This window comes from Crocuta crocuta, unplaced genomic scaffold (assembly GCF_008692635.1).
Source record: "Crocuta crocuta isolate KB4526 unplaced genomic scaffold, BGI_CrCroc_1.0 scaffold163, whole genome shotgun sequence".
Lineage (NCBI taxonomy): Eukaryota > Metazoa > Chordata > Mammalia > Carnivora > Hyaenidae > Crocuta > Crocuta crocuta.
The window spans coordinates 3,544,862-3,556,253 of NW_027529533.1; the positions used below are offsets into that span (position 1 = coordinate 3,544,862).

At 37.7% G+C, this 11,392-nt stretch overlaps 1 pseudogene; it reads left to right on the forward strand.

The window, feature by feature from the left end:
- The first annotated feature begins 9,993 nt into the window (after window positions 1–9,993).
- On the forward strand, window positions 9,994–10,772 carry LOC144229244 (cysteine and glycine-rich protein 2 pseudogene; annotated as a pseudogene).
- Window positions 10,773–11,392: the final 620 nt, after the last annotated feature.

Consider the following 11,392-nt stretch of genomic DNA (forward strand, 5'->3'; position numbering starts at 1 on the left):
AAACACTGAAAGAAATGTGTTAAAACCTCTTCTGTGTCCTGAACACTGTCTAGAAATCACTGAAATCACTGTCTTCTAAAAGAAATGATATCAATGCAGCTTTAATGTGGATGTATATGCTGTCATTTTTAAAAAAGAGACTCATGACTGAAATTAAAAACATAGGGACATGGGTAAGTAGCAAATACTCTATTAGTATTTCTCATTTTGTTGTCCAGTTTGAAAACCATGGCATTAAAAACTAACACATGTGTGTGCTTGTGTGTGTAGTGTGATGTATTATATATATATATGTATTTTTTTTACTAAAGTCAAGTTTGACAATTGGCATGAAACTCATAACATTCTCTTTTATTCAGGATAATAAAAAATAGAGTGTCTTTTAATATTCATTTTATGAATGTGATTGAGGATTTCATATGCTTGAGAGCATCCTTCAGTGATTTTGACTTTTATAGCAAGGTGGTAAGGACATCTAACAATAATTCATTTGGACGCCATGGAAAATCGGCAATAAAATAAAAAATTATTGTAAAATGCTTTAATAAGAATTATTATAAAATAACTACAAACTAAGATTGCCTTAGGCAGTATTCTCCTTAAATTGATTAAAATTTTAGTTAATGCCAAATAGGCACTAATACATGCTTAAATTTACCATCCCTAAAGTGGGAAACTAAATTACTATCTGTAAATTGTGAACATCTACTGGTCAATTCATTTTAAAAGGCCTTATTTTTGTAGGTTTTTAGGAAAAACAATAATATAACACTGAGTATCAACATATTCAATATATTATATTATGGACAAAAATATCTATTGTATTATGTCAAAATAAATGTCAAATACTACTTCCTAGTGTTTTTTCTCCAAAAAAATCCTTGGGAAATTATGTACCCTTATATTTCATAATATTATATTTCTCTTAAATGGTTTACATGCTAAATGGCTTTGGAAATAAGAATAAACCCTTTATTACTATTCCCTATCTTCCACGTTGCAAATATGTTTACTCTGAGTGTGTGCAAGGAAGAAGAAAGTATCTAAATCGGCCTCTCAGCTATATCTGAAAAAGTTCAAGTGTGTCAGTTCCAAACGGCCTGTAAATTGTTAGGACTCCAACCCTTCTCAGGGTGTAGCAACACAAAGCTTTAATAAAAGTAAAGAGTAGAGTACATCAGGAGAAAGAAGGAACGTACTATCACAGAGGGTCTTACACTTCCAGGTACAGCCTCATTCATTCTCCATTGCAGACATCCTTTGCCATTAGATTATAAATCAGCAAGACATGTGAAAGGCATTTTGTTTTCAATGTTGTCCAGTCAAAAGTTAAGATAATTATTTTTTTGAGTTTATTTATTTATTTATTTTAAGAGAGAGAGAGAACCAGCAGGGGAGGGACAGAGAAAGAGAGGAAGATAGAGATTCTGAAGCAGGCTCTGTGCTGACAGCAGAGAGCCTGATGCAGGGCTTGAACTCATTAACCATGAGAGCATGACCTGAGATGAAGTTGGACGTTCAACCAACTGGGCCACCCAGGAGCCCGGAGAATTTTTTTTTATACCTTTTGTAGTAAAAGGCAGGCTGTACAGGTTGAACCAAGGAAAAGCTATCAATCCATTTCTAAACAATGTGGACAATTTGGCACTGGGCACATAAGTGGGTTTCAAATTGTAAATCGCATTTTATCAATAACTAACACAGCTTCATTCTTAGCCAATGTCTGTCCCAGATTTCTAGGTATCAGTTCCCTCAAGTTTATTGTTGAAAGAGCTAGAAATGGTAACCATCCACTGACACTTAGCCCTGAATCTTCTAGTGGAACACACAACCTCATAGAACAGAAGCCTGATATTTACATTCGGTTAGAATTAAACAGGCCTATATACACTTGGGATTCTTTTGGTAGAGTGACAAATATTTGCAAAGAGTGAGGGGTTTTGTGCTTTTTCCATTCTTTCGGGACACTGAGTGATCACATATTAATTTCAGACATGGACAAAGAAGCAAAAAAAAGGAAAGAAGCAAAGGAGAGGAAAGTAGAAGAGAGAGGGAGAGAGAAGTGGAGATGGAAAGAAACAGGGAAAGGAGAAGAGGAAGAAAAACATCTAACATGCAAAATTGTAAACACAAAATAAAAGATTTTTGTCTTTTGGCAATCTCCCCAACACATTCATGTCAAAATGAGAAAGAACCTCATAAATTTCAAGAATGATTTACTAAAGGTAGAGATATGAATTATCAGAAAAATGCAAGGATAGTTTTCACTGGGGCTCAAACAATAGCAGGAATCTCAGGTAACAATAGTACTCAGCTCTGCTGTGTAGATCTTCCAGTTTCACAGGATATAGTGTTTATACACGTACTTACTAAATAGACAATTCGTGTGTGTGTGTGTGTGTGTGTGTGTGTGTGTGTGTGAGGGGAGGGTGGTTTACAAATTTTAGAACTCATTAGTCTAATTGGATTTTTTAATGTTATTTTATTTTTTTAAGTTGATTTATTTTGAGAGCAAGATAGAGCCTACGACTGCATAAACAGGGGAGGGGCAAAGAGGGAGAAGGCGAGAGAGATTCCCAAGCAAGCTCTCCACTGTCAGCACAGAGCCTGACGTGGGGCTCAATCTTAAGAACTGTAAGATCATGACCTGAGCTGAAATCAAGACTTGGATGCTAAACCAACGGAGCCACCAGGTGCCCCCTAATTGGATTCTAAATCTTATCAAAGAGAAAAATATCATAGGCAAAATCATGGTATCAAGGAAACAAAATATTTGCTAATTGTAAATGAATAGTCTCTACAGCAATTATTTAAACCTAGTAGAGAACATATCTTCCCAGACCCTGTCAATGGCTTCTCACTTCTCCATTTTTCACGACTTTATTCCAAATAACACCATGTGCTTCCAACATAAAGCCATTTGTCTCCTATTTTCAAAAACTGGAGCCTTATGTGTTCTTGATATCAACTTCACAGACAAAGAAATGCACTTACTGTGGCTGGTTTTCTGGGTCAGAGTCTATAGAATTCCTTGAGAAAAAGCTGAAAAGAAAATAGGTTTACTCTAAGACTAGGAAACATGGAACTCTATAAAATTCACTTTTGTTTCTTAGTTCAATGAAAACATCTTCTTTATCATCTTGAGACATATGCATCATCACATGACGGTCCTGCTGTGGGGCAACCATACACATTTGCTCTGGGAAATGGCTCAGCCTGATTTGTATCTCGTATCAAGTGATTTTCACAAAAGTTGGATTAAGTGATGTGAATTATCACTCTTAATTAAAAGCACCTCATTATAGAACAGAAGTACCTTGTTCATCACTCATTCAGTATAGACATCTTCCTTAAATTCCTTTCTAAAAGATACATTCAAAGTATGAAAAGAAATCAGAGAGCTGGCATTTTCAAGTAGGTGCTTGTTACAATGCTATTCCTTCTTCTCTGGGCTTTCTTAAGTCCAGTTTACTATTTCTCCCTCTAAGTGTTTTGAGAGCTTATCATCTCTTTTATTTCCCACTTCCTGTTATTAGTTATCAACACGGAGGAGGGGAAAGAACATAACATTTATTTACCCTGCTTCTGGGTGTTGTAGATCTTGAGGAAAGAATCCCAGTCTCCTTCACCTATCTCACAGTGGAGTGGCTAAGATGACTAAAGAATCCTAAAAATAAGATCTTCTCCATTGTCTGCTATATTCAGGGTTAAACTATCTTGGATAACTCTGGCAATTCGCAATTTCTATTCCTGGTAGAAATTGGTAGTAAATCTTAAGAGATGTTCTTACGAATTTGAGCCATCAAGTGGCCCAAATGGATGTATCTGCCTGAATCCTGATGTCAAGAGGCTGCAGAGCATGAGAAGCAAAGTTGCCGAAAAAAAAAAAGAAAGAAAAAAAAAAGGAAAAGAAACTTCAAGGGTTCAATGAGATTTTCAATAAATATGAATTCAATGTTTACACTAAGACATCCTAAGGAAGGAAGGGCATATTATCAGATATTATGTTTCTTAGTTGTTTGTTCATTTGCCCATTCAACAAATATTTTATTTTGGTGCTTCCTATGTGGCAGGCACTCCCTTAGGCAGTGGACATACAGTGTCCTCAAGGAGCTTACATTCTAGTGGTGGGAGACATTCAATTAAAATAATGCATGTAAAAGTAAACATTATGTTAATTATTGTCGAGAAAAATAAAGTAGAGCAGAGGAATAGAAAGGACTGAGATGAAAGATTATTAGTTATTGATCGAGAAAGGCCCTTTTGAGCCTAAAATTAACAAAATATCTGGACAGTGGGAACCCAGATTTGTGTTTTGGGGAGAGAAGAGTATTCAGAGAGAAGGAACCACAAGACAGCTTTGTTTAGCCCTAAAGCTTCAATTTCCCCGGCATCACTGCTGCCTGAGCCAGCAATAGTATAACAACCAATAAAAGCTTGACAGAGTTGTTCACGGAAGATTTGCAGTTTTCTCCATTTTAAATATTTAAAATGAGTTTAATATAACAATTAAATTTTAAAACTGTTATTATTGTGAAGCAATGTAAATCTTCAAAAAAGTAAGCATAATATGCCAACATCCATATGCACTCCACCGATACTTAAATTTAATCTTCCTTTAAATTTATTATTTTGAGAGAGAGAGAATGAGACAGAGAGCAAGCATGCCTAAGTCAGGGATGGGCACAGAGACAGGGAAAGAGAGAGAATCTCAAGCAGGCTCTGTGCTGTTAGTGCGGAGTCCGACTTGAGGCTCGAACCCACAAACTGTGAGATCATGACCTGAGCCCAAATTGGACTCTCAACCGACTGAGCCACACAGATGCCCCTTTAATTTAATCTTAAACTTTGGCCACATTTTCCAAAATTCTTTTAAGGAAGTCAAGCATCTGTAGGAGCTTGGACAACACTGACTCCATCTTTGGCCCTCCATCTTGCTGATGCCTGAAGACCTCCCATCGAGCTATGAGTTCTAGGCTCCCTTGGGGTTAATTCAAGCCCTGACCAGAATGAAGAAAGGCTTGTTCTGCTTTTTCCTAAAGTGAAAACATAGAAGTCTCCACTTTAGAGAGCTAGGAGAGATAAGTGGCACACAAATGGCCCTTCTGTAGCTAACTACCCTGTGGCCTCACCACCGTGTCCCTCTCTTTATAGAATTCTCTGTGGAGAATGGAGGCAGAGAATGGCCACCTACCACCTGGATTATCAGCCCTGCTTCCCCTCTGTCCGTAAGTTACCTTGAATAAAACTCTGTGTAAACAGTATGTTGTGGCTTGTGTTGTACTTTGGTTTCAAAGAACCTTCTCAGTCTGGAGAATACTGACCTCCCTCCACCTTCTAAGAAGCATCACAGAGACAATAAAGGCATTTGTGTACCTGTATTGTTTAGGCTTTATTGTCGGAAGTAACAGAAAATGGTATGAGGATGTTGTATGATATAGTATGAGGATAGTATGAGCCAAATTGTTGGCTGATACTGGCATGGACAATGCTAACATGGTTATGAGCAGTGAGTAAAAAATATCCCATCTAGCATCAGCATGAAAAAAGTCCCCACAGTGAAAAGACAAAGTATCAAGGAGGGAACACTATAAAAATGAGCTTCAGGTGTCTAGAAATTCAACTTGCTACACAGGTAATCCACAAAGGCACAGGTCTAGCAAGGAGCAAAGACTACAAATGTTGCCATATTCTCTGACGATTGGATGAGATATAAACACACAAAGTGATCCTTAGATAAACAAAATGGTGCTCAGGCAGGAAACAGTGTAGAGGCCACAGAAATTCCCTGGAAGAAATGTCCAGCCAGCACCTACACGAATATATAGAAGAGGACTGAGTTGATCGGGAGTATACAAACTTCTTCCAATGAAGATACCAAGTAGAAATAAGGAAGATATATCTTGCCGGCAATATACAGAACCAATGTTTGCTGCCTTAATTGATACGTAGCAGGTGAACAGAATGCAAAAGATGGCAATCCCACTGTTATCTCAGAATAGAGCTATAGCTCAGGAGATATATTCGGATACTACAGTCGTTATGGAAAGAGCAAGAAGCCCAGCCCCTACATCCTTGAGCTATTTGGAGTGCTAATACTTGATGGCAGGGAAGGAAAAGATAGGCCAGAGACATACATTCTGAAAGCTGATTCTAATGTGGATAAAATGAAGTGCCTGGTAAATTGCAGCAGAAATAATCATGAAGTCTGGGTCAATTGTCCCTCCAATGATTTGTTCCAAACAGTTCCAGTTCTAGCCATCAAATCAGTTACAGAAATTCTAAAACCCCTCTTCAGCCAGGAACTGGGTAGTCCAATAATTAAAGCGCAGATAAAATTTCTGGATAGCATTTTTAAGTCTCAGGACAGCAAAGACACAGGTGAAGAAAGAGAACAGTGACCATGGACAGGATGTAAAGCCGCACAGGCATGTTCTACTTATTACAGGATAGCTGCAAAAATCTCAGCTAAGTCCCTTTGACATCAAGAGTTGGCAACTCAGGTAAACAGTTGCACAGCGTTCTTCAAAAATCTGCTCCTTTGGAAGAGAATTTTTGAAAATATATTACTGATTCATTTTTAATGGTAAAGTATACTTAATCGGGTAAAGTTACATGATAAATAAAAGGCTTAATTAATAAAATGGAGAAGAAAACAGTGGGGAAAATTATGGATGGAATGAAATACTTTCCACAGACTCTCTAGCCTTGTATCAGTCTGCAAACATACAGCCCACCGACCCACAGAGAATCAGAAAATTGGATTGTCTAGCTTCCTTAGAGAACATAGGCCTAAAGAACCAATGTAATAGCACTTTCTAACTCAACTTTGGCTCTGTACTTTTCTTACCTAATGCTTTCAAAACATTCAGCCTGTGATTTTTAATCTAGAGCAGTGATGTTATTAAAAATTTAAATCTAATTGTCCTAAGACTACTTTACCTAGTTGGGGTTTCATATGTTCTTAATATATGATCAGAATGCAGAATTTGGAGTTGCCTCTCGTTTGTTGCTATAATTAGACATGAACAGGGTTGCTCAACTTTAATGTGCATATAAATTACATGGGGATCTTGTTAAAATGCAGATTCTGTTTCAATAGGATTGAAGGTAAACTAGGTCTAAGATTCTGCAGCTCCAACAATTTCTCAGGTGCTGCTGATGCTGCCATTGCGGCAAGGATTGTTCCTCGAAGAGCAAGGATTTACACTTCACTTTTACCATTCCAGTTCCAGCCTTGTCCACCTGATAGCCTTCAATTTACTAAGTGAAGTCAGGCCTGGAGACAATGTCAGAAACAGATGAGAGATTACAATCATCTTTAAATAAACATTATCTCATACCCTAAATAAATTGAAGAATTTTACCCAAACTATGGTTTTCTTGCAGGCAAGTTGTTAGATCTGCGGAGATGTAAATAGGTTATCCTTTACATGCCATAAGCTTGTCTTAAACACTTTGTAATATTTTTTTAATTAACATGGAGCAAGAAATAGGCTTCTGGAAGTTAAGAAGCACAAAACAATAAGGAAGTAAACCCTTTTGTTGAAAAGCTCCAATTCCCATGTTAACATCTCATTCACAGCCTAATCGTAACCCAATTAAGAAAATTAAGATAAGTAGAAACAGCTGGAACAGAAGGCACTCGGAGTGAAGTAGACCCTCTGCACTCATTATTCGATGGAGATCATTACCCAACTCTACACACAGTGCGTGATATTTAATACGATTGGGCTAATTTATATCTGAAAAGAATAAGAGCACCTATGTAAAGAAATGAATCGACATATTACCTCTGATTCTTTAAACACTCCATTATTTGATTTTTCAAGTATAACCATGTGATAAGCCTCGGTAATGTTGTTAGTCTGCCTAATGCATATCTCACAGGGCTGTTGAGAGGATTAAGTGAAATAATTCAGGTAAAACCCTTGGATTGTGTCTGGTCTATGCAACCACGCAGTAAATACTAGCTATTTTTCTATTTTGGGACCCAGCACTTTGATTATTATGAATCATGATCTCTCTTCAAGATCAGCTCCTAGACAAGTTTTACAGTGTAATTCATAGATTGTCTAGTATGTATACGCAGGGTATCTCACCATCCAAGCGGATCCATCTACAATCATGCTGTGGAGTTCAAAAAAACAAAATAAATGACAGGAAAAATAATACTTTTGATATGTACATCAGCAATATTAATAAAAGCTAAAATATTAATGGAGACGTAGTTTCAAATTATCTTGGTGTTTTTCCATTTTAAATGAAAATTCAAAGACATTCCATTTTCTTGTCTGAAATCATGTTTAGTTATTATCTATGGCTTCTGCATTTTGAGTGGATAGAGTAAGCAAACATGATAATGTAATACATTAAATATATCTAAGGACTACATACTCCCATCTTCTCTACTCACACACACAAACATTAGACTACACATTTAAATATGTGTTTATGGGAATACAACCATCTGTAAAGTATCCTCAGCAGTCTGATAAATTTGAACTCTGACTATATAATACTAACAAGACTCTTCAATTTGATAAAGACTGGAAAGCAACTCATCAGTTTCATGAGAGGAAGGGTTGGAATTAGCCAGTAGTTCACTGATCTCACTGATCAATCAGTCAACTTATGTGATCTGGTACCCTTGGGGGCAGGGGAGCCCACCAGGGTGAGATAGCTTTAAGCACTGCTCTGATTTACACTGGAATGATAATCTTTGGATGGCAGAGGCATTTCAGATGCCTCTGTTCAGTTGAAGAGAGTTCTGAGAGCCTATAAGCAAATGAGCTACCAGCTCTATTTTGTATAGAAAAAAAAAGGAACAACAAGGAAAAAAATGTGCTCTCTGGGACATACGTAATGTGTTATATCCACAGGATAAATGGGCTAACATTCCATTTCTGATACAGCAATCTCAGATCCAGAAGAATAAAAGTAATATATTCATGACTCGGTCTCAATTTGCATTAACATAGCTAAAGGTAAAATTTTACCCCTTGTGTTTATGCTTCTCAACAATCTGGCACTTAATTTGGGGGAATTTCTATTTCCAATATCCCCAGGCAATATGCATATATAGAAATGTTCAGCTCCTTAAAAGTGTCATGGAAGCGATTCTGTGTCTCTTTCATGACTAATGGAAATATAGAAAAAAAAAAGCAGTTTCTAACTAGCTAAGCTTGACAAGTTTAGATTTATACTCTGCAGCCTGATTATTTATAGCCCATTTACTTCCATACTAACTATAGAACAACCAAATAGTCAATGAAATTTGACTGTTATTTTGAAGATTTGTAACTGAATTAGTTTGCACATTTTGTTTGAATTGTTTTTTTCCCAATAAAGTTCTTATTTTTTTAAGAATCTAAAGAAAAAGAATTGAAGATGCATAGTGTTAAGAAATAAATAATGGTTCTTAAGGAAGAAGAATAATTTCAAATAAAAACAGTGAATTTAAAAGTAACTAGCGCTTTTATTCTTATTTTTATTTGTTTTTTTAAATTTTATTTTATTTATTTAGAGAGAGAGAGTGAGCACAAGTGAGGGAGGGGCAGACGCAAAGTGAGGTAAAGAGAAAGAATTCCAAGCCAACTCTGAGCAAGAGCCTGATGCAAGGCTCGAACTCACCAACTGTGACATAATGACCTCATCTGAAATCAATAATCTGATCTTACCCAACTGAGGCACCCAGGTGCCCCTCCCCCCCCCAAATAACTGGTGCTTTTTAAAGGACCAATGTTTAACAATTAAATATACAAATTAATCAGCATTGAGATGATATAGAAATATTAGGAAAAAAGTAAAAATACAAAGTCTCTGTGAAATAGCTGTGCATAGATGCGAACTTGTAAAAATGTTCCTGGGTTCCCTGACTCCACAAATGCTCCCTTTCCTCTGCCTCCCTAGCTACCGTCAGTGGTGCAGGGTCCTACCTCCAACCCAAATGCTTGTCTAGGGAGCTGGAAGCAAGTGTGGGAGTCTGCTGAAGAGGTTCAGGGTGATGGAAGAAGCTTCCACAGGTGCTGCCTTCTGTGCATGGACTGCGGGAAAAACTTAGATGTCACAGCAGCAGTGATGCATGATGAAGAGATCTACTTGCAAATCTTGCTAGGGAAAGAAGGATGGGCCAAAAGGCTATGGTTACAGTGGGAGCACTGGCACTCTCAACATGGGCAGTGGGGACAAGCTAGTGGGCATCAAACCCAAGATGTTCAACCTCACATGGCTACAGCAAATTTACAAATGTCTGACAACTTCTTTTTTCAAATTTTTAAAAAATATTTATTTATTTTTGAGAGAAAGAGAAAGGGAGGGAGGGGCAGAGAGAGGGGGAGCCAAAGAATCCAAAGCAAGCTCCAGGCTCTGAGCTGTCAGCCAGAGCCCGACCTGGGGCTCAAACTCAACAACGGTGAGATCATGACCGAGCTGAAGTCAGATGCTCAACTGACTGAGCCACCCAGGCGCCCCAGAAATGTCTGATGCTTCTAAATGTGCTCAGAAATACAGAGTTACTGAGAAGTGTTCCAGATGTGGGGATTCTGTGTACGCTGCTGAGAAGGTAACTGGAGCTGGAAAACCCTAGCATGAAAACTGTTTCCTAAAGTGTGGAAAGAATGTTTAATCAACAACTCTAAGAAAGAAGACGAAACTTATTGTAAAGGATACCATGCAAAGAATTTTAGGCCCAAGAGATAGGCTCTGGCCAAGGAGCAGAGCCCTTACACGCTCACCAAAGGTGTAAACCCAGAACTGAGATCATGCACTGAGAATCTCTACATAATCTAACCACCGTGAAATTCTAGGAGTGCTTGAGTAGTATCACCCCACCCGTGCTAGGCTGACTGAGCAGCAGGAGGAGAACACTGCATCCTTTTGCCTTATTCATCAGTATCTTCAAGAACCATTTCTTTTACATTAAAAAAGAAATACATTTACTTATTTTTGAGAGACAGAGAAAGACAGAGTGTGAGTGGGGGAGGGGCAGAGAGAGAGGGAGACACAGAATCCGAAGCAGGCTCCAGGCTCCGAGCGGTCAGCACAGAGCCTGACGTGGGGCTCTAACTCACAAACCATGAGATCATGACCTGAGCTGAAGTCAGACATTTAACTGACTGAGCCAACCAGGCACCACCATTTCTTTTACATCTTAAAGTTCAGCTTGAAAATAAAAAGCATCCCTATGTAATATTTACAATTCAAATATAATATTTCGAAAGCATTTCAGTTAATATTAAGGAAATACAATATTCCATTCTCAACCTTATTTGTGTTGTTTTGTAATTGGGACAGGAGCCTTTTTCATTAAAAGTTTTAACATCATTTTATGGCTTAATTTTCCTATCCATCTTCTCAAATACAGGTAGGCTGTAAAATGCACCCAAAAAAG